General features: G+C 43.9%; 1 long non-coding RNA gene across 1 annotated transcript in view; it reads left to right on the plus strand.

The window, feature by feature from the left end:
- Nucleotides 1–24455, plus strand: part of LOC309364806 — a 142648-nt gene that overhangs the window by 4900 nt on the left and 113293 nt on the right. Inside the window, exon 3 of the long non-coding RNA XR_014165879.1 lies at nt 14653–14818. This is a non-coding gene — a long non-coding RNA (uncharacterized lncRNA). The remainder of the gene's footprint in view (nt 1–14652; nt 14819–24455) is intronic.

Consider the following 24455-nt stretch of genomic DNA (forward strand, 5'->3'; position numbering starts at 1 on the left):
GCTTTTTCAAACCCTGAGTCAGGGATCAGTGAGTGCTCTTCCAATATTCCAGTTGATGCAATGTTACATTGGAAAGGCCTATCTATCTATCCCTTTGCAGGCAGCAGATGAACTCAATAATAAGGGAGCACAAGACAATCCTCTGGCCCAAACCTAGCAGCAAAGGTGCTAGAAAAGTGAGCAAATGTTTATCAAGGAGCAATGGCAAACCACACCAGTTTGTGTGGTGAGTGAGCAGCACACTTTTATATGTATCTCACTTGCAAGTGGTAAGATTGCAGGAATCAGCTTGTTTTTCAAGGAGGAAGTGGGTAGATATTGTCGTAATTAGAGTGCATGTTTCTTCTTGTGGATACATAACCCATTCTGCTTGTTAAGAATTTTGTTCGGGTTCAATTATTACAAGAGCAGAGGTGTGTTAGGTTTGTTCCAGTGCCCTAGGTAAATTATTATCATGCTTATTGCAGCTTTTTCCATGCCCATCGCAATATTAGTATTGAATGTTTCCTAGTTCCAGGAATTTAGCTGGGGTTTAGCAGTCTCAATGCAACTAGGGGTGGGGAAAGGGGATTTTAAGAACAGACAGTGAGATTTCCAGGAAGGTTTGGAGCACTGATAGTTGTTTCTTTTTAAAATAATTACTGATTTGTGCTGGGGCATGGCTGGGATCCAAAGGATCATACATTCTCCCTGTCCCTTAGCACCCCTGCAAACCAGAGGAGAATGCAGACATGCTTTTGGGCCCTACCTCAGGAAAAGAGCCTGGGCTTTGCCAGCCAAAGGTCCCAGATTCAATGCCCCGCAAGGCCAGTGAAAGGTTCAGCTAGAAGCTGATGTGAAAACCATCTAAGGGTGTAAGAAGAGCCTGCTGGTTCCTGTTCTTAGAGTAGCCAACCTAATGCCTGTGGGAAACCTGCAAGCAGGACACAAGAGCACTCTCCCCTCCCGTGGTTTCCAGTAGCTGATGTTTAGAAGGATGTTGCTTTGGACCATTGTGGCAGAGCATAGACATCATGGTTCGTAGCCTTTGACTGTCTAAGACTCTTGAGCAGGGTTGGGGAAACTCAAACCAGGGTAAGGCCACTGATGGCCTCAGGTGGCAGAATCCACTTGGGCAGCAGATTCCAAGACCAATTTTTCTTCCCCCTTGTTCCTGATGTAGATCTTCTGTCACCCTTTCTTCCTTGGTTGAGGGGGGGGGGTTCCATTTTGGGATCTGCCTCGGGTGACAAAATGTATTGGGCCGGTCCTGAGCCAGGGGATGCAGTGCTCTCTGGCCCTTGAAATTCAGCAGGCTATGCCCCCTCCCAGGCCACCCTTCTCACTGGCCTGCTTTGAACCCTCCTCAAGTGCGTTTGCCTTGCTGGAATGTGTCCTTGAACTGTGATAGTGCCTCTTGCTTGCCTGCATGGAGAGTTTAGTTTGGGGTGTGTGTGTGTAGAGAATCCTGTGGTTTTTGCATGGCAGGACTGTAGCCTATTGTACAAAGGTAAGAGTCGCCCACTTTTGACTCCTACTCCACCTATTACTGGCACCCCCCCCAATGAGGGAATGCAACCCTTGAGTGGAACATAGTTCCCTACCCTACTCTAGAGCAGTGTTTCCCAACCACTGTTCCGCGGCACACTAGTGTGCCGCGAGATGTTGCCTGGTGTGCCGCGGGAAAAATTTAAAAATTGAAAGATTTTTTTTTTTTAAGTCAAATTTTCGATTGGGGCGCCGTCACTAGATGACCCCTGGGGTTCCCTCCCTCCCTCCCGCTCTGCGCCTCCCTCCTCCTCCTCCTCCTCCGGGGAGGCCCTTCCTGGCTCTCGGCCAAGGCTTGGTGGCTGCCACTCACTCACTCGCTCGCCCACCCGTCCCTCCATCCCTGCACCCGGCCTCTCCTCCTCTGTCCCCAGCGCGGGGGCTGCCGGGATCCGTAGTCCCCTCGCCCTTGGGCTCCGCGCCCGCGCGGGGTGCGCGAACTACGTTTCCCAGCGTGGCCTGGCGGGCCGGGCGTTTTATTTGAAGCGCTCTTCTCCCGGCCATGGAATGAGCGCAGCGGCGGCAGCCGGGCGGGCAGGGGCTCTTCCGCGCAGACCCCGCACAGCCTGCCTGCCCTCTGGAGATCGGGCGGCAGGATGGAGCCCGGGGATCCCCGCGGAGGCGGAGCGGCGGAGGCGGAGGCTGCCCCCCAGGTAGGGCTGCGTCGGGGTTTTTTTATTTTTGCAATGCTGCATCCGTGCCGGAGGGGACGCATCGGACCGCGGGGAGACCCCTTGGCGGGCGTGCAAGGCAATGCATGCGTGCAGGCGTTGCATGGAGTGCAGTGCAATGCAATGGCAACGCGGCGCCCTGCATGCATGCATGCAACTTCCACCGGCGCTCCGGACTTGGCAGGTGAGGGGGGTGCCCAGTGGGCGGCAGAGAGAGCCGGGAGGGCGAAGGGGAGCCGCGGGGGGAGCACCGGTGCTCCCCGAGCCGAGCCCGGGGGGAAACTTCGGCGTCGTTGCGCCGGGTGTTGGAAGCGGAGGCTGACGGGGGCCCCTCACCTGCAAAACCTGGTCACCTCTCATATATTTCGTGCATTGCATTCATCGCCCGCTTTCTCCTCCAAGGAGCTCCCGGGGGCGCGCGTGGTTCTACCCGTGTTATCCTCGCAACAACAGCCCTGCGAGGTGGGTCAGGCGAGTGGCCCAAGGGAGCACCCAGGGATTGTCCTGGCCAGGTGGGGTGATTTGAACCCTGCTCTCTGCCCGGTCTTCGTCCTCATTTAGCCCCCACATGTGCATGACTGTGCATGACTGAGGTTTTCCCCCCTCGTCTTGGCTATGGTGTGAGTCTGTGCTGTTAATTAATGGGGTTCTGCCTTCGGAGAAGATGAGCCAGCCCTCAAGGAGGTGATTATGTAATTTGCTAGCAATTCATGTCCCTCCCGGCGTGACGCTGCGCGCTGACATCACGGGGCTGTAATGGTGGTGTGCCTCGAGATTTTTTTCATGAAACAAGTGTGCCTTTGCCCAAAAAAGGTTGGGAAACACTGCTCTAGAGAGCCACTGTGTGTCAGAAGAAACAATATTGGGTTAGATTGACAGTCTTACCTCGTATAAGGTAGTTTCTTGTGTTCCTATCTTCCAAGCAGCTTTACTCTTTCAAAAGGCACTGCCAGGCTACAGTTATACACTCCTGTAGTTTGATCTCAGTTGAGTGAAACCAGTGGGCTTAACTTCCAAGGAAACATATATGGGATGAAGATCCATTATGCATGCACTTCAGTGAATATGACCAATTTCTTGATAGGCTGTGGACTTAGAATGTACAAACCTCTTGGCCATCACCAGCCAAGTGTTAAAATATTCCGGCCAAGAAGCACGCATACTTAGGTGTTCCAAATTCAGCCCACAATACTGCATTTAGGGACCAGATGCTTCACCTGCAGAAAGGAAACCGGACTGTTCAAGCTGCAAATTATCAAGTGAGGCTTGACACTTGAGTATTGTGTTAACCTCTGTGGTGCTTGGGCACCTTCTGTTGTAAAACTTTTTAGAATCAGCTCCAGAAAAAGTGGGAGCTTCGATGTTCCACGTTTGCTGAACTCTCAGAGAGAACCACCAAAACCTATTAAGAAAGTTATCCATTATTAGTGTTAAGAATGGCAATATATCAGTGTGTTTCAGAAAATAACAGCTATTTGATGAAAATAACCGTTAACTTTGCAAAACAACCCTTGGGTAGTCGATTATCTGCGTGAGTTCTCTTTTCATATTTTGCAGGAAGTGGTGGAAAGTTGATTTGAGTCTCCTCACACATTTGCTCTTCACCACGTCTTGTGACATGCCCAGCAAGCAAAAAACACTATGCTGAGGAAGTAATCCATTACAGCCTGGTTGAGTCTGCCCTTACATTTTAACACATTTTGGGTGCTTTAGTCATGCTTAAGGAAGTGGTCTAGGCTTCTCTTGCCAAACAGAATATAAGTTCAGATTGTTCACAAGTGGAGAAACTTGTAGCATATAATGAGCAGTGGGGCTTCCTTCTGGCTTTGTCTCAGGCAACATGGTTCACATGTATACATGTTGTATTTATAGTCAAATTATCCCTTGGGTATATTAAATACCATAAGAGGGACTGAAAGAAATAAGCCAGAAACCCATTTTCTCAAAGTTCTAGTGAGAAAGGCCAAACTGTTATAATGAGGTATTTTAAGTTGTTTTTATTAGCCTTAAATAATATAGACTTACTCTACATAAAGGACTGTTTGTTGCTCTTTAGTCTTTCTCAGAATTTGAGATATGTAGAGTTGGTATTGACCAGCCCAAAATAATTTCAAGAACTGGGAAGTTAACTAGGAACTGACTGAGATGTTTGAATTCCTCCCGCTTAAAGATACCTTAATAGGCATCCTATTCAACCAATGATGTAAGAAATTCCCGTACCATTTATTAAGGATAAAAACAATAGGGATCTATAGAAATGTAACTGCAGTTTTATCAAAATGGTAGAATATCATCTTATAGACAGCTTACACATTTTTTTAATGTGAACATTTAAAAAACCCGAAACACCATTATAATCATAATCAGATTTTGCTGCAAGAGAATGGGGATCATTTTTTAAAATATTGTGTTTTTCTTCCTTTTGTTCTCTCAATGCAATCAAGGTGTCTCTTTGATTTTGGGCATTGTGGCTTTGAATGAAAGAGTAGTCTCTAACATTTTTTTTAATGTACAGAATGTTTTCTTCACCATTCAGGAAAGTTTTTGAAACTCTACTCTCATATGTGCTGTAAACATAGGCTGTAAAGCAGCAGCTTCTCTGCTGGTGGCGGAGGTGATGGGCTGCCCTTGGGGCAGTTACTTCACCCTGCTTCGTGGGTGGGCCAGCTCTGAGTGACCTTCAGTGAGGATCTTCCTGAGGCAGCTGTGGCCCCAGAGAAGTAAATGAATCATGGCTAGTTCTCCTCTCCCATTCCTAGCTCCAGAATAACCTGCAGACTGTGCTGGGCCCTGAAATAGTTGCATCAGAACATTTTGCCCTAGGGGATGGTCAGAAGCAGAGAGGAACCTCTCAAGAGAGAAATGGCCAGGCAAGAAGGCTTACCAGCTCTTCTGTGAGAACCTATAAGGAAGGTACAAGGTAAACCATTTCCCAAGGGACTGTACGCATTTGGGCTAAGGATAAAATAACATGGGGCTTTTCCAGGCAATGGTGTAATTGCTCAATAGATGTGCTGTTGTAAGCCACCTGTTGTAGAAAGACCAAAAATCACCCACTCGTTCATATAATTCATATTTTATTGTTGATAAAATTAAAAAAAACACACCTGAGCTTTCATACCTATTGTGATGGTCAGCACTGCGTGGCAATGTGGCAGTTTGAGTAACACAGGCACTTCCTGCCTTACCACAGGGACAGAAATCCTCCATCCTCTGTTCAACCATGGCCTGTGGTGAACTCCCCCCCCTTTGCATTTCTTTACTTTAAAACATATTGAAGAGCCATGCACTCCCCCTCTGTACTGCTCAAGACCAAGAGTGCCTATGAAGCTGTTTAAAAACCAAAAATAGAAAGTGCCGAACAACAGCAAGGATGGAGGCCGTGAGGAGGAAGTAATCTGTTCCAGTTAAACAATGCATCCCCTTCCTTCAAAGCAAGGCAGGAGGTTAGGGCCCCTCTCTTATGGAATAAGCTATTATTTCAGCTGCTGGTCAGTCTTTGTTAGGGAAATGCTTGTTAAAAGCAATGGGTGATGGGCTAATGTTTCCTTAATGGGAGGGGGTAATGGTTAGAAAAAAAGGCCTCTTGAAATCTGGTGAGTGTTAGCAATCAGGTTTGGGAGGTGGAGACCCTGCCCATGCAAGGAAAGGGGCTGGCCTAAGGTACCTGTGAGGAGGAAGATGCAGGGAGAGAAATAGGAGATGGCTGAAGGAATCTTGAGAGGAACCTCTGACCACTTGGGAAACAGAGGAAGAATATAACAGTATGTAGCTCAGTGTAAGCTGCTGGGGCATTTAATTGGTGTAGGATAAAGCTTTGAAGTCCTACTAATGCTAGTGGTGGGCAGTCCCTAGAGTTCTGGTGAGATGCTAGTGGATCTCTAACCATTGCAATGCCTCATTTCTTCTCCAAAACACTGAAGTCAGCAAATGAAACTCTTTGGAACTTGTCAACATTTTTGGTACTTCCCCTGTCTCAGTGAAAAATGTCACTGCACAAGCAACTCTTTTGACATTTCAGCACTTTCACTTCCAGTCAAAGGCAGAACCAAGAAATGAAGATGCAATAAAATAAACTTCAAAGCACAGCAGTATCTCCACGTGGCTCAGGAGGGGGTCAGTCCAATGAGCATAGAGAGGTAGATCCCTCCCATAATTTTATAATAAAAAATCATAATACATAATATGGAAATATAACGAGAATCATGGGATGTCTCAGTTTTAAACAGTTGCAGAATTGAGAAACAGTATTTTAAGCTATCATGTTCTAAATTATTACTAATACAATGGAACCTCGGTTGTTGAACGTAATCCGTTCTGGAAGACCGTTCAACTTCCGAAACGTTCAACAACCGAGGCGCAGTGGGCGGTCGGCCATTTCAATGGAGAAAATGGAGAAATGCACCTTGGAAGCCTTTCGACTTTCGAGGCACGTTCGAAAACAGAAGCAATTACTTCTGGGTTTTTGGCGTTCGAAAACTGAAAAGTTCGGCTTCTGAAACACTCGAAAACCGAGGTTCCACTGTACTTCATGTTATACCTGAAGCTCTTTGGCCCTGGAAGCCAGTGCTAAAGTGGTCACTACTACCATGTATCAGGGCCTACCTGCTCTGTAGATAATAGAGCACTGTTCTCTAGGCCCCACCAGGCACTAGAATAATTTCTATGTAAAACCTCTTCTTTTTATTTAAACTGTGTTTGCAGCTACAATCCTGCTTTTGTGCTGTTCTTTTCAGCTAATTAGTGAGCCTCTGCCAGCTTGTTGTCCATCGCGAGGAGTTCACTCCTTGTTGCTAGGGCACACTGACATGCACCAGTGGTACTAGTTTCAAAGAGATGTGGGGGACTATAGAGAGAAAGGGCTGATCAAACAAAATGTGTTCTTTTTTCTTTTTTTTAATCCATCCTTTTTGGCAAGGCTGAAAAGTTTGCAATGGAGGAAAAAAACCTGGGTGAATGATAAAGCCTGAAAAAGCTCACTAATTTGAGGCAAGCTAAGCATTGCTGGCGAGTTATCTTATCCTTCCTCAAAATAGACTTTTATCAAAATGGGAGAGCAAGGACCTAAAAGGGTTCGTGCCTTAAAAAAAGTAATTAGTTCCTAAGGATTTTGTTGTTGCTAGTAATATTATTGTGTGGGCGGGTGTTTAAAGATAGAGCTGTAGCCTCTTGAAAGTGCTGTCCCTTCACAGCAACCAGCAGTGTCCTAACTTACTTTTTGTCTTATAGCCTGGTCTAGATTCTAGCCACTTCATGAGCCAATGTCATCACATTCTGTTAGCATCTTTCATTATTGCTAATTTCACATGCTCCGAAAGCACATGCTAAACCCCCTCAATATTTGGACATCTAACTGCTGTAGTGCTTTTGACTTTCCCCCACCCCCATAATAAGAAGAAAAGGCCCTGTGATTTAAATCATCACCTTGTTTAAGTCACCACCTTTATAGGGATTCTGCTGTAACCCAAATCTGATACATGGGTCTCTTGTCCTCATGCCAAAACTCCAAGTCCTCTGAGAATGGGTGGATACCAGCATAAATGACTGAGGACTGCTTCTCAGTCCGTTTGGGACTCATTTTTCATGAGTGGTGAATTATTTATTTATTGTTACAGTGAATTGAAAAATGGAGGGAGTGTTAAATTGACCCCTGGGGATTCCACCGTTAACACAAACCACAGCTTTCTCACACACCATAGCTACAAATAATCGTTGCTGATGCATTTTCAGTCCTGTGCTAAACTGGAAATTGGGCTCAAGTCCAATGTCAAGAGCTTGGAGGATTACTTCATTATCTTTTATGAGGAAAGGGAATAAAATATGGCAAAAGGCAAAAAACTGATATGGTGTGTGGCGAAAGAGCTGCGATTGGTTAGCAGCTGCAGGAAGGCTTGACTTAAAATGGGGCCATGGCTCTAGGGGAAGATGGACAATCTATGCCTACGTCATCCATGGCACCATGCCCAAGATAGAGTCAGGTAGCTCAGTGGTTGTGTGGTACAGAAACAAAAACATGAGGAGGTGATGGTAGGCTGCAGAGTTAGCCAAAACTGTAAGTGGTCATCCCAGGACAGTAGCATTTGGGCAGGAACTGGGCAGGCTTCAGCAACTGGGTGAGGAGCTACAGATAGGGGTAAGGAAGTGGAGGGGGGGAACAAGACACAGTGAAGAGAACCCATTGATATTTATAGATAATAGATAATAGATAATAGATTCTTTATTGTCATTACACAAGTGCAACATTGCACAAGTGCAACGAAATTGGATGCCATCCCTTAAAAACAACAAAAGCAAAACAACAACAACAACCAAACAAACCACATTCCAGCCACACCCACACCCACACCCATCAAACTCCCAGGTCACACTATCGAGTTACAGCATTCAAAAAGGCCACAGCTCTTGGATAGAAACTATTTTTCAGTCTATTTGTCCTTGACTTGATGTTTCTATATCTCCTGCCAGAAGGCAGTAGTGCAAACAGACTGTATCCCGGGTGAGATGAATCCTGCAGGATGTTGTTTGCTTTCCTAAGACAACGGGAACCGTACAGTTCTTCCAAAGATGGGAGAGGATGACCAATAATCCTTTGGGCTGTGGTTATGACCTTCTGGAGCACCTTCCTCTCCCTAGCTGTACAACTGGAGAACCAAGCACAAATACAGTATGTGAGAATGCTCTCTATGGAGCCTCGGTAGAAGGACACCAGCAGTCTCTCACTCAGATTGTTCTTCTTTAAAAGTCTGAGGAAATAAATTCTCTGCTGGGCCTTCTTCACCAGAGCAGTGGTATTTGCGCTCCAAGTCATGCCCTGATCGATAGTCACTCCCAAGAACCTGAATTCCGCCACCCTCTCCACCCGTTCCCCGTTGATATACAAGGGCTGAATGTCCGCCTTTTTTTTCCTGTAATCCACCACCAATTCCTTGGTCTTAGCCGTATTAAGAGCCAGATTGTTCTCTCCACACCAAACACAGAGCCGCTCCACCTCGTCCCGATAGGCGGACTCATCCCCTCCTGAAATGAGCCCCACCACCGTAGTGTCATCAGCAAACTTGATGATTTTGTTGCTGGAATAGATGGCTGTACAGTCATACGTATAGAGAGTATAGAGCAGGGGACTCAACACACAACCCTGTGGTGAGCCGGTGTTAAGGCTAAGGGCTGTGGACATATGTGACCCTACTCTAACCCTCTGAGAACGTTCTGACAAAAAATCCAAAACCCAGAGACAGGTGGAGTTGGAGAGTCCAATCGCCTCTAGCTTGGACACCAGTCTATGGGGGAGGATAGTGTTAAAAGCAGAGCTAAAATCCACAAACAGCAGCCTCACATAACTCCCCGGCAGCTCCAGATGGGACAGAGCAGCATGGAGAGTGGTGGTGATAGCGTCTTCTGTGGATCTATTTGCCCTGTATGCAAACTGGTAGTTGTCAAAAGTTGATGGAAGACAGGAAATAATGTGACGGCACACCAGTTTCTCAAAACACTTCATGATGATTGGAGTCAGTGCAACTGGTCTGTAGTCATTCAAACTACTGATTGTGGATTTTTTTGGCAGAGGAACAATAGTTGACGACTTCAGGCAGGGTGGGACAATAGACTGGTGTAAGGACTTGTTGAAGATCTTAGTAAAGACCCTCGCCAGCTGATCCGCACAGCCCTTCAACACCTTTCCAGTGATGCCATCAGGTCCAGCAGCCTTCCTCGGATTCACCATCCTCAATACCTGTCTCACCTCATGCTCCTCTACAGTGAATGAGGGGCCCCTATGGGCTGGTGGCTGTAATACCGGCGTCTCAGGTGGCTCCTTCTCGAAGCGAGCAAAGAAGAGGTTAAGCTCCTCCGCCAGCAAAGGGTCACCGTCGACAGCACCAAGGTTAGGTTTGTAGTTGGTAATATGCTGAATCCCCTGCCACATCTGTCTTGTGTTGTTGCTCCTTAAATTATCCTCAATCCTCTGCCTATAATCCAGTTTTGCCCGTCGAATACCCCTCTTCAAGTTTGCTCTTGCCACACTGTAAAGCTGCACCTCGCCCGACCTGAAAGCCCTGTTCCTTTCCCGCAACAGGCACTGGACCTCTCTATTCATCCAGGGTTTCTGATTGGGGTAAAACCGGATGGATTTATTTACTGTGACAGTGTCTGTGCAGTGATTGATATAGCACAGAACTGCCGCCGTGTGCTCCTCCAGGTCTGAACGATCGAAAATATCCCAATTGGTTCTCTCAAAACAGTCCTGCAGCTGGTGAATAGCACCTTCAGGCCAGATTTTAACAGTCCTTGATATTGTGGGAGCCCGTTTCCTGAGTGGGATATATGCTGGTACCAGGAACAGAGACATATGGTCGGACTGGCCCAAATGTGGCAGCTGTAAAGCCCTATAGCCGTGATTTACATTCGAATAAACTTTATCCAGTGTCTTGTCCCCTCTTGTGGGACATTTCACATGCTGATAGAGCGTTGGGAGCACTGTTTTAAGTTCAACATGGTTGAAGTCTCCCGCAATGATGTGCACAGCTTCAGGATACTTGTCTTGCTGGCTGCTGATAAGGCTCTGCAGGCATCCCAAAGCCAAGTTGGCATTGGCATCTGGTGGCACGTACACACCAGTTAGCATAACAGCTGTGAACTCCCTAGGGAGATAGGCTGGTCTACATTTAACAGCCACATATTCCAAATCCGGTGAACAGTGACTGCCCACAGTCTTAGAATTATTGGACCAGCATTTGTTCACATATACACACAGCCCCCCTCCTTTGGTTTTTCTGAAGTCCATGCCTCGGTCATGACGATGTACCGCACAGCCTTCCAACTGAATAGCTGTGTCTGGTATAGACGGTTGAAGCCATGTCTCAATGACAAATAAAACGCAGCAATCTTTTACAAGGCTGTTCTTTGCTGCCTGCAGCCTCAATTCATCCATCTTGTTGGCAAGAGATCTCACATTAGCAAGAAATATGCTAGGGAGTGGTGGTTTAGATGGACTCCTCTGCAATCTTATGCTGTAGAGCTGTGCCCCCACCATGTCAACAGGGGAAGTAATGCTTCATTTCCCCATGTGCTGTTTCCATTTCTTAAATTAGACTTCTGGGCTGCTATTAGCTAGGGGAGAAGAAGACAGATAGAATACAAATACCTGACTTTCTTCCTCTTAGTAGGTTTTGGGGGTGATTTAAATTGGGGAAAAAGTAGGGATGCCATATTGTATAATTGGAGCAAATTTGTTGAACTTTTTTGGCAAAATCTCAAAAATGTTTTGGAGGCATTTTTTTGCGAATTCGCAAAAAAACCCTACATTTCCAACATGGGTTTCCATATGCCCAGGCTTCCCCGGACAACTTGGACGGTTTTTGGAAATTCCGCCCAGATGCTATTTCGGGTGGATGAATCCCAGCTATGTCCAGGAAATACCAGACGTATGTCAGCCCAAGGAAACAGCATGGTAGGGAAAGCTTTCTCCTAGTACTGCAGCTCTGATCCAACTCCCTTTTCCTGGCAGCTGCTTTTAAGTGAACACCAAGACGTCAGGAGATCAAATCCTGCACCTCACATCTTTGGTCCCAACAAAACAAATGTACTGAAAAGAGTGGGGAGGGGAGGGAGAGTAAGTGAGAAGCTTCTAAAACATGGTCTGTTGTCTGCAGCTCCTGAAGGAAGCCCACACAAAGAGAGGATGCTTTTTAGGGGTTCTGTCTGCTTTTGACAGTTTTTAATGGCACCATCTCCCTCTGAGCAAACAGGAGTTTGGGCCTGGGGCCTGCCATGGACCCCTGATAGGGATGTCTTCAGTATTTATCTCTTGACACTCAGCACCCATTCACCTGTAGCTGCACACAAGTCACCACCAGCCGCCACTACCCTTCTCTTCCTAGTCACGGGGTCCTAGTTCTCAGCTCCTCCAAGAATTTCATTCCATGTTCAGACAAAGCAAGAAGCAAGTTGTGCAGGTGAACTGTAGAGGTGTCTGCCTTCTCATGGAATGCAGAGTGTTATTTACATTCAACAGATGTTTTAAGTTCAGATCTTTAAATAGGCAGCCCCTCCTTTTCGTTAATCCCTTCTCCCTTCTCTGCTCCTATAGTTTACCCCAAGCCATAGGAATAAACAGTGTCCCTTGTTGCATGAGGAGGACAGGATTTTCCACATGGCAGCTCAGCCTGAGAACAGTGCCTGAATGTTTGATCTCATTCAGGTATCAGACATCCCTCCGCAGGCTGCTGTAAAGCAATCCGTTCCAGCTGAAGGCTTTTCTCTGAAGGAGGATCAGTTGTTAGAAGAGACAAGCTGAAGCAGGGAGCTGGAAATTCCAGGAGAGAAAAGACGCCACATGCTAAGGATTCTTTACTTCCTTCATGTGTACACACACACACACACACACACACACACACACACACACACACGGGGGGGGGGAGAGAGAGTTATGAAACCCACCAGCTTGCCTACCATGCAGTTTATCCATATGATCAGTCACGGACCAATTTTCAAAATTAAGTTCTTAATTTTATGTTACAGCTCATGGCCAAATTACAAGTGACACTGAGTCACATGTAGTTGCCCCTGCTAGCTTGGAGTTTTGTTTAGGAAAAGCAACCATGGGGGCTGGACAGGAACAGAAGAAGAAATTGTGTGTGTGGAGGGGGGCATGTTTAAGTTTTCCTTTCTTGTTATTTTCCACAATGAATGTCAAACCTCCCCCCATCTGCTTTCTCCCTCACAGGAGAAAAGATACAGATTCCTGCCCTTCTCCATCTCTCATTCCCTTGTAAAGTCTAATTCAAACAATCACCGCACTGTGTCTCTTGCCATCCAACGATGGGAGGTGGAAGAGGGAAAATGCACAGCACAGCTGATTTCAGTGTAATTCACACTAGAAAAGAGATAGAAAGAAATCAGCGTCAGCTCTGTCTTTCTTAAAATATTTAATCTGGCCTTTAGTATACATGCATTCTGCCTTTTTATGCAAAACAGGATTTTTTTAGGGTGGTAGGGATAACTGGCATATATGCTTATTTAAATAAAATAAAATAAAAGTTTGCTGTGTTACTTATATAAAGCACGAGGCGTGCATTTTATGGTAATACAGTCGTTCCTTGGTTCTCGAAAAGAATGTGTTCTGGGAGTCCGTTCTAACTGTGATGCTTGGCTCGTGATATACCACGATGTTGCAAACCTAATATCACCCAGCCCTACTAGAGAGGGCTTCATCACTGGTCCAGATCATGACTGGGTATGCTGCATGCCACTGCAGGCCTGCCCAAAGTGAATTGACACACTCACCTGTGTACCCTGAGCTCAATCTGAAGCTTTACTTAGACAACCTGTTTGTCAATAATAATTAGCCTTTACTGTTCTCTGGACTTAAGTGCACACCCTGCCCCCTTGATTATTTTTATTTTTAAGCAGTGATTAGTCTTCCTCTTTGTCTTTCAGTGCAACCACAGTTCAAGTCCCTTAACCAAATATTTAGCAGTCCAGCTTCTGGGTATGTAAGGACCTGCCTGAGATCTTGTTGAGCAGTTGCCAATTAATTAGACAATGCTGGGCTGATCAGACCAATGGCCTGACTCCCTATAAGACATCTTCACAAAGTATGCACTGCAGAAGAAGAAGGGAAATGGGAACCGGATTTTGTGAAGTGGAATGCACACGATTGGGAGTAAATGCAGCTGTGTGTACTCTGTGCTTTGCTAGGGGTTTACTTATGGGGTAAAGAAGAAAAGTAAGCTAAACAAGGCTATCGGCAGAAGGAGAAATCTGAAGGGTGAAAGAAAAGTGATGCAGTTTAAAGGAAGCATCCAAGGAGTAAGGAAGTTTATGTAAAGCTTGATAGCATTAAAAGAGGGAAATGAATGATACTTTTTAACCCCTATATGCAAACCCCTGGCAAATTGCATAGTACATGCATCTGTATTCGTTTACAGTTTCGTTGTATCCTCAGTCTCTCAGGTTACTTTCCCATTCCCTCAATTGCTTCCCTTATTTTCAATTGTGTATCTATTTGAAGCTGCTGTATTTAACACTTTATTATGAATTGTTTGCTGCCGTGAGAATTTAAGAATGTGATTGGGAGGCCCTGTGTAAGTAAAGCTTGCTTATTTGTTTATAATAGTGTGGAAGGGTGGGGTTTAATTTTGATGTACAGTTAGTGAATCATACTATTGGCTCCTCTGTCCCTGTATTGTGTGATACTATGAGTGACAGTTGCTTTTTAGGGTCTTATGTTGATGCTTCTAAGATTAGTTACCTGAGATCCTTTCAACTGGAGATGTCATGGATAATTCTGAAGCAAAAAGTTGTACTTTTAAATACCTGGTAAAGTATAAGAGCTGAGTTAGTAGATTAAACCAAGACTACTAAGAGATATATCCCCAGTGTCTTCTATGATATTCACTGACACAATTTCTGAAGGTCATTTTGCAGATCAAACACAGCTTTATTGTCACCCCTACAGATGCACTGTCACCATCCTACAAATGCTGCTCCTCTAAGTGGCTGCCTGGATCATTTGTGTGGTCAGGCCTGGCCCATGGCAAGCATCTCATCTGGCTGTCAAGAAGGATAACAAACCATTGGAGGGTTTTGAGAAGAGCCTTAATATGGCCAAGGCAGCTGGAAAGGTAAACAAAGAAGGGCTGATTCATGCAACCATTTTTAATGTGGTGAAGCCACCCAATTTATTGAGTTTTTTTGGCATGCTGAGCAGTCTTGGTCTGGTATCAGGGGAAGTTCAGGAGCTGCCATTGTTTTATTTACTTTATTCCAAAGATAGAACCTCATGTTTATATGAATACAAGATGCCTTGTAAAGTTCCAAAAATAGTCTCCACTTTCAGCTGAATATATCAAGCCTATTCCCTAGAAAGGGGGCGTAGTCGTATCTGTTTTTCCCGTAATTCCTGGTGTGGCCAGGAAGCTAGAGTAGAAGTTTGGCTATGCAGTGATAGTTTTCTTCCTTTATTTTTTGCCCTTTAAAATATTAAAATTAATTTTAATAATTTTATCCCTCATAGATTTTATTGCAAAAATCTATACTGAAGCCTAAACCTGATCTGTATGTCTCTTTTCCTATCTGGTTGTCTCGTCCCCAGCTTATTATAGTGTCTTCCTGTCACTATTTCCCCTAAAGTGTGGTGTCTTTTGAGTTACCTTGTGGTGAAGATCCACAGGGAAGATGCCATCTAAGACTCAGGGAACGATTCAAATACTGTGGTACCTCGGTTTAAGATCAGCCCTGTTTAGGAACTATTTGGTTTACGAACTCCGCAAAACCGGAAGTAGTGCCCTGGTTTGCGAACTTTATCTCGGTCTAAGAATGGAATCCAAACAGTGGAAGGGCACTGGTGGTGGGAGGCCTCATTAGGGAAAGTGTGCCTCAGTTTAAGAACAGTTTCAGTTTAAGAACAGACTTCTGGAACGGATTAAGTTTGTAAACTGAGATACCACTGTATGTTGGAACGGCAAGTGAGCTGAAAAATGCAGTTTTGCCAAATTTATCAGTCTGTGATTTCTGCAATTTAGATTCTGCCTACAGTCCTAATTCTGTATTTAGCCAATTGTTTGTGCATCTTGTCACTTGGAAATGCTCCTGCTATTAGCTGAAGTGAATTGTTTCCTCTAAGCGTTTTACCCTATTTTATATTTGTGTTCTAACTTTAATATAAGTAGTCTTGAGCATATGTTCCTGGACTACAGAGTAGGCTATAAAATGTAAAATAGGTAAATAAGGTCACAGAGCCTGGGCACACAAGATACTAAATTCCATTGAGGTTCAGCCCTCTGCCCCCCTGCACACACAATGGCCCACACACAAGTTTCTGAAGCCATGAGCCTGAAAACCACATCTGAAGATGTCTCAGCCCTTTAGTTATATTCCCTTACTTACATATCTCGACTTGTGCAGTACATGGCTTGTGTTTACTTTGTTGCCATGCCTTGTTTTTAACTTTGGCTTATGGTTGATGCAATTCTAAAACAAAACTAAAATCTCAACATGGCTTATGAAGTACTATCATCATCTTTTAAAATTCTGGGATTTAGCAGAATTGTTTTTACAGTAATTGACCAAGATGAAAGATGACGCAGATGTGTCATTTCACCTAGGAACTAAATGGCTGACTCTGTAACATAGCAGAGCAAGAACAAAAGATCCTGCATACCAAGGATGCGGGTTCAGAGCCAAGGAAGCAAGAGGCTTCTCTGCTTTGGAGTCCATTCATTGAAACGTGTGATTTTTGTCCTTTGCCATGATCCCAAAGGTGCAGTGTGAATCACCCGTCACTGTAGGAACTGCAGTCTCAGCTGAAATCCACTTTCTCTTGATTAAGGAATTCAGAAAATGAACTCTTCTCATCTTTTGCAAAACTAATTAGCATTAAATAAGTAAATAAATAAATTTATACCCATAGATCTCAGGGTGGTTTACAACATATCTGTCACATTTTATTTGTACTACTAAGTCTTGATGTAAATAACATCAAAAGTGCTTGAGAAGGAAGCTGATGATTCATATTCCCTACTACTACACAGTTGCTGCTGTAATATAGGTGGCATCTTCTAGGGTTGAGTACATTCTTTGTATGCAGAAGATCCCAGATTCAATTCCCGGTACATGGCCAATTAAAAAGGGTCTCAGTTAACCAAGCTGGAAATTACTTCTGTTTGTATGGGGCCCTGGAGAGCTACTGCCTGCATCAGTGCTGATGCACACATAGGCTTCTTTAAAGAAACCCCTCTCTTGGAAGCAGTAGCAATAGTGGCAAGAAGGGAGAAGAGCGATTAGAGGGAGCGAAGAGGGCCACTGAGTCCTCTGTTCCGCTTCATTTCTTGTGTCCCTTAATGTTGAAAATTCAGTATGCAATTTATTGTCCCTACAAGGGAAAGCAACTCACACAAATGCATCACACAAGGTTCCCAGTGCAACTAACTGACTGTGGATCTATTGGCATGTGGGTTCCCAGACCATGCATTACAAACTTGAGGTGGACTGCTGGAGTGAGGAAAACACAAACCATGCACACACCATACATTTAAAACACATTTCCCTTCTCCAACAATTATGGGAACTGTAGTTTGCTCCTCAGAGCTACAAATCCTACCACCATTGACAAACTGCAGTTATTAGGATTTTGGGGTGGGGGGAGAGGAATGTGCTTTGCGTGTATTGTGTGTTCACAGTCACATTCCCCAAACATACTACTACTACTACTACTACTACTAAATAATTTATTATTTATACTCTGGGCTGGGTTTCCCCAGCCACTCTGGGCGGCTTCCAACAAAAGATTAAAAATACATTCAAACACTTATCTTCCCTCCCTTCTAGCCCAGCAATGGGATCCTGGCTGCTTGGTAGGTGCAGGCTTAGCTGAGTGAGACACAGCTCTCTCCCACGGTGCTCTGGCTGAGGAGGCACACAAGGCGATTTAGCTGAGCAGGGCAGCACCTTTTTGTTAAAAGGTGGGAACTAGTTAATACGCAGCTGCCATCACTCTTGATTCACCAGAGCCTTAGTTTGCTAAGGTCAGTGAGTGAGGCTGCCAAGCAGGCTTGAAATTCCACACACCTCTTCCGATAAATTAAGTTACTGGCTTCCAGGACATAACTGCTGATAGGAAAGAAACAGCAAACAGTGTGGCCATGCCAAAAAGAAACACACAATCCAGTAAGTTATATCAGGATAGTTTCTAAAACAGTTGGGCGTATGAATAGAGAGGTCACTTGGACCTATCTTTAGAATTCCATTGGGTACACTGAGGGCCAAGCTAAATGATACGTTAACTTCATAGCCATGCCCGTATTTTGAGAGGACCCAATATGTTACTTACATATAGCTCCCTAAACAATGCTGGGCCAGGTTATTGGAAACATTGACTTCCTATCTATAGCCCTATAAGAGCATTATAAGATCAGTCCTGCTGCTGCTGACTTGTAATGCAAAGGCAGGCTTTCTTATTGGTTGTACAGGATCTATAGAATGTCCTCCCTGTTGACATTTGAGATTTGAGAATCTGTACTGGCATTCCACTAGCTCTTGGAGACACATCTGTTTATACCAGCATTTCCTGATCCCTTGACCTGGGTCTCCTGTTTTTGCTGTTGTATTATTTTTATGATACTGCTTTATGGCATGTTTTAATCATAGATTATAATTAGTATATTTGCCTTTTATATTTTGTAAACAGCTTAGAAGTCAGTTTAGACATGGAGCAGCATATAACAACAACATCAACAAAAATAATAAATGGGGGGGTAACAGTTTCCCTCCCACATTGGTCCCAATCAGATTCATACACCTGTGATTGCAATTTGTGTAAGGAGAAAAAAGCAAATGGGAGTCCCCCCCCATCCTAATTGTTAGCATGCAGAAAGGGGGTGAGCCAAGTCAGGGCCTTGGCAATGGGCAAGTTGCCTTCTAGGTTCCTGATCCGAATCAGGCCTTCTGTGCTTGCAATTTGTGTAACAAAAACAATCCTGCACATAGATACGGAGCTAATATATCATCTTGTTTGACCCCCTAAAAAATAGTGAGGGTTATTACTTAATAAATAAGGACTCATCAGGAGAAAGAGAAATGAAGGTTTTTATTCTGAGCTCCCACATGCCCTGTGATACCCCAAAGGGAAGGAGTCAAAGGGAATTTAGGTTGACCAATTCATGTATGCAAATGCTCACCTCTGTTTTTCTGCAGCAATGTGGCATCAGGAGTGGGTAGTTTGCAGGGAGGAAGTGGTGGAGAGGTGAAGAAGTGCTTAAACCTGGTGCGGGCAACCTTTGGCCCTTTAGATGTTGCTGAACTACAAGTCCCATCAGCCCTGGCAAGCGTGACCAATAGGCAAGTATGACAAGAGCAGTAGTTTAGCAACATCTGGAGGGAAGATTGTCTTCCCCTTGCAGCTTCCCCAGCTGTTTTTTCTCCTGTAGCCCCTTCTCCAAATAACACTTTGAGTCTTTGGAGAAGGAGCTGCATCAGCTAGCAAAGTACAGGGGTTGTGGATTTAATTAACACCCCCTTTCTTCCTGCTCCCTCAGTAATTTGAGCACTGTGTATAACTATTCTAATCCAGGACAATTAACAGTAACTTTTAAGTGTTTTTATGTTCTGAACACACTTGAAAATAAATACTGATTTAAGCCCTTCTTTCAGCTGAACGTTTGCCAAAAGCCACATTATTCACAGGTCCCACTGTACATGCAGCTACTCAGCTCTGTCCTTTGTCACCTATAAAATCAAAAGCTCCAGTTTCTTCCATTCTTCTCACAGGGGCCCCAAAGTGTCTGGGACTTGGCTGTGGGAATGTAGGGGTGTTGAGGCAAACACAAACCCTTTCCTAGAAGCTAGGCCTCATAAACACAGACAGTGGTTGATGGAATAACAGCTTCACACTAGGCTGGGTATAGGGATTTGCCGCTAAAATGTTGCTGCAGAGCTCAACAGCACTCAATTTACAAAACCTGAAATCTGTTTTATTTGAGATCCAATGGAAATTCTAATTTGGACCCTAAATGGAATCCACACATGGAAATAGGGCATCTGCAGTAGAGATGATGGTTTGTTTGCAGATTCCAACATGGCCCTATAATGAACAGTAAAATAAATACAGACAGTTTGAGATCCATAGAGAACAAGTAGTTGACCCAGTGTCCTTTGCAAGAGAGAAAAAAAGCAGCAGCTAATAGCAAACTTCTGGAGCTTGTTGATCCTGTGTCAGTATTTGCTGCAAGTTCCAAATTGTGAAATCTCTCCACGATGTGGGACAGATGTTGTGGCAAAGAAAATAAAAACAAACAGACATCAGGCTGGGAAAGGCAGAGACTAAAATGACACCATGTTCTAATTCCCTGTGGGACAGCTCCATGCAGCTTTCCAAATGACTGGACCAATGAGCAATTGGAGACTGAACAAGTCATATAAACAGAGCAGCTCAAGGTCTGCAATCAGTTCTGTGGAGTGTCTACAGTGTGAGCAGCAATTCCCGAAGGCAGGGGAGGAGGAAGGAATATCTTTGCTCCGGTGTCTTCTAAATGATCCTGACAATGCTGTGTCCAGAGCTGTTTGCGTAACAAAATGTACTCAAGTGGATTTTTTACAAAGCGCAGTCTGGTTCCTATGGCAGTAGATCAACAAAAGGATATTCAATTAATTCAGGCGAAGGAATTCCCTCTTGCAGAGGAACTAATTCAGAAGTGGAGGTAAGATAAGGGCAGAGATGTACCAAAGGGAAATAAATGGGTTTATTGTCCTTCATTCAGAAGAGAGGTATAGAGGAATCAACAGCAGCTGCAGCTAAGACAAAAAGAGGAAAGACTGAATAAATAGCCCAAAGAAGATAAGGACATTACATGCATCCTTCAGTCACTTGGACCTGGAAAAGTGACCTGAAAATACCCTAAACTTCAATATTAATAAACTCCCTCTCTCATAATACTAGGATCAGGGTCCTCCAAGGAAGCTGAGTATTGCAAGATTCAGGACAGGACAAGAGGCAGCACATACTGAAACTGAATAATTGGCTGCCACAAGATGGTGTGGTGGCCACCAACATGGACAGCTTTAAAATGGGATTAGACGAATTCACAAAGGATAAGGCTGCCAACAGCTACTCCTCACCCTGGCTAAGTGTCCTTCCCCCAGTATTGGTGATTGTATATTCATGAATAACAGTTGCTGAAGAATTCAAATAGGGAAAGTGTTGTGCTCAAGTCTTTCAGGTGAGTTTTCCATAGACGTCAGGTTGGCCACTGACATCAGGAATCACAAGACAGAGAAGCCAGTAGGAGAACACTTCAATCTCCCAGGACATTCAATACAGGATCTCAAAGCAGCTGTCTTATTACAAAAGAATTTCAGAAACAGACTTGAAAGAGAAGTTGTTGAATTACAACTTATCACTAAACTGAAAACTATGGAGAGACATGGTCTTAATAGAGATATTGGATTCCTGTCTCATTATATATGCTAATCATCTGCATACTATCCCTTGCTTTTTCCTGTAGGACTAATTGCAGTTAACAGTCATCAACAGGTTTACCATACCCATTGAGTCAATCACACATCTCCTACTACCCTCCTGAGAAAAACCCCACCCCACCCTCCCCTCCCACTATATATAAGGGTCTGGTGACTTCTGTTTTGGTGTATCTGAAGAAGTGTGCATGCACACGAAAGCTTATACCAAGAACAAACTTAGTTGGTCTCTAAAGTGCTACTGGACAGTTATTTTATTTTATTTTATTTACATATTTCGACTGTGTCAGACCAACATGGCTACCTACCTGAATCTAGGATGGCCACTGTGAGAAGAGGATACAAGGGCCTTTGGTTTGAGTCAGCAGGGCTGATGTACTTAACTTTAATAAAATATTGAGATCTTCTCAAAACACTTTCTCAAATGGGTTTCCCATGTTTTCTGATCAGTTTGAAATTGCCGTTAGAACAGTTAGGAGCTTTTCCTTTCCAGCAAGAACCCAGCCACAAATATAAAGGGAACATTCTGAAACTGAAAGTTTGAAAAGAACACGGGGAAGATATTATTTTACCTGAATTGTTCGTTTCATCTCCAACTACAGCTTGTAAAAGCTTAGTAACAGCAGGATTGTGTTATATGGGGAAAACCAAAAACCAACCTTACTTAACCCATAGTTACTTAAAATATATCCAACAATCAAAAACAACTGCCCTCCACTCTTATTAACTTAATGACAACAAATTATCTAGTTTAAATGGCCCAATGTAGTCAGGTTAACAATTGACCAATCTGCTGATCAAATCAGAATGCTGGTTGTTCTAAACAGTGGCTTTGCACCACTTCAGAATGGAAGAGGGGAAATTGTGTAATTGTGTAAGTACTATGCCTTTGTAAAATAAAACTCTCCAAGTTGGACCCAAGCTAAATTAGTTGAACTTAAGTGCACTTAAAATCAATGGGGCAAGTTAATCATGACATACTGTAGTTTCCCAAGACGTCAATGGAATTTAAGTTAAACTAACAATTTGGATCAATCCTTCTATATACAACATGCCAGGGGAAAGAATCCAAAACTAGCCTTTTCCACTGGAAAATGATTTCTAGCTGCAGGAGATTTTTTTTACACATAGAAGACCAAAAGACCATCTGTATTTTGAGTTCCATAAGTGCTGTATCATGTGCTGATTCTGAACATGTAAATCCTTATCTGAATCACAGCATCACCATCACAGGACTTGAAGAAATCTCGAGAGCAAATTAGTTCAAGCTTCTATGGTGAAGCAATGTTTGCAACAACTTAAGCTATCTCTCACTGATGCTTAACTTCTCATAAATGCCAGTCGGTAACTTGAGAACTTTCCTAAGCAATGTATTCCATCACCGTCACCAACAGCAGGCTTTCCATAGGCCAGTAATTTCCAGTTCCGGATATATTGTGGAATCTATACCTTTTACAGGATGTTCTACTTTCCAGTGTATCTTCTTTGGCCAGAATTCTTGGACTTCAGCGAACCGTGTTAGCTAGGGCTAATGGGACTTGTAGTCCAAAACTACAAGTTGGGGAAGACTGATTTGTGTCTTTCTCTTTTAAGTGAAGCTTGACGTGAGACATTACTCCATCTCAGGCCTAAAGAATACAAAGCCCCAGTTGTTTCCAGTGTCCTAGACCTAGATCTTTTGTGTCTACTAATAGGACCCAAAATAATATTTGACATTTTGCAGCAATGTCACGTTGCTGACATATTTGTGCTCACATGATTGACTCTACTCCCAGAGTCTTCTCTGTGCTGCTGTTTAGCTAATTATCCCCGAACTAACGCACTTTGATTTTGTGTGTGGATGAAACTTATGTTTTATTTTCCTAGCCATTGCTTCTTGGTAGCAAGCATGCTTTGCCTTGGAAATTCTCATGTTTAATCCTTGGCATTGCCATCTAAAACTATATTGGGCCTTGTAGAGCCACTGCTAGTTAAATAGACATGCTGGGATAGATGATTCTGTGGTCTGACTTAATACAAAGCCGCGCCATATAATATCCCCATTTATCAAGAAGATCACAGAATCATAGAATTGTAGAGTTGGAAGGACCCTTAGGATCATCTAGTCCACCCCCCTGCAATGCAGAAATATGCAGCTGTCCCATATGGAGATCGAACCTGCAACCTTGGCATTATCAGCACCACGCACTAACTAACTGAGCTATCCAGTTGGTGGATTTTACTGCAAGCCTCCCAAGTCATTTCAGCCTACTAAGCTTTATTGTCAGCTATTGATCTGAATGGTTTCCTTTTTGGCTTCTCATCATAGTATTAATATGACTGTTAAATACTAAATTTAGGAAAACATGAATGGATTTTATGGGGGATCAATATTAGGGCTTGTTTGTATGACGAAGAGCTTAATTTGAAACATTTTTCTTAAAATGGTGATAGTGTTGGGAAGTATGTATGTTCAGTTTTTTCCTTTAATCCTCATCTTGTCTCTCTGAAGTTTGTCATTTCCCAAACGCTTAAGTACCATCAAACTACAACATCCCAGCAGCCCATCAGTCCACATATATCTGCATGCAGTGCTTGATACTTAAATAACTCAGGGCAATGTCTCAGCACATGAGACAAATCTACATAGTATTTGCAAATGCTGATGTATAGATGCAGATTTGGGTCTCTGAGCACATTAAGATGGTGAGTGGCTGGGGTTTCACTGGCACTGTGCTTTGGAGCACGCCCAACATCCCTGTAGATAAAGCTATTTTAAAATATGTTTTAACAAAATTAAGGAGGAGGGTGAAAGGAGTCCTGGGACCAATGCAAAAGACCCGGGACATGCTTAAAGCCCCTGGGCCATATTCTAATAGTACCCTTAGTATACAGAGACAGAATCGTGCAAATAAAGGCCTGTAGTCAAATATATTGTGCTACGACACCCCTATGTACTTCTCCATATTGGTGCACATATGAAGCATATCTGGTTAACAGACCACACTTTCTTCCTCCCTATGTAAGAGCTTCCACTGAAAGAGGAAGAGCGAGCAACAAAACGAGCATGTACTGTCTGGATATCTTTTACTTGCAGAAAGGGGAACTTATGTGTAACTTGCATAGGGAACTCGGGGGGGGGGGTTCCTCTTCACTTGGTATATCCAGCCAGATAACCATGAATAGGATTACCTGAAACATATGAGGCAATCAAGCCTAATGCTGCCTCTAATGGAATATAGTGGCATTAACTTGAGTGAATTCTTCATTGATTCCATGGTGATAATGTTGCACATTGCATGCATACGCTTG

Source organism: Podarcis melisellensis, assembly GCF_964234715.1.
Source record: "Podarcis melisellensis genome assembly, chromosome: 1".
In the NCBI taxonomy this organism is placed as follows: Eukaryota; Metazoa; Chordata; class Lepidosauria; order Squamata; family Lacertidae; genus Podarcis; species Podarcis melisellensis.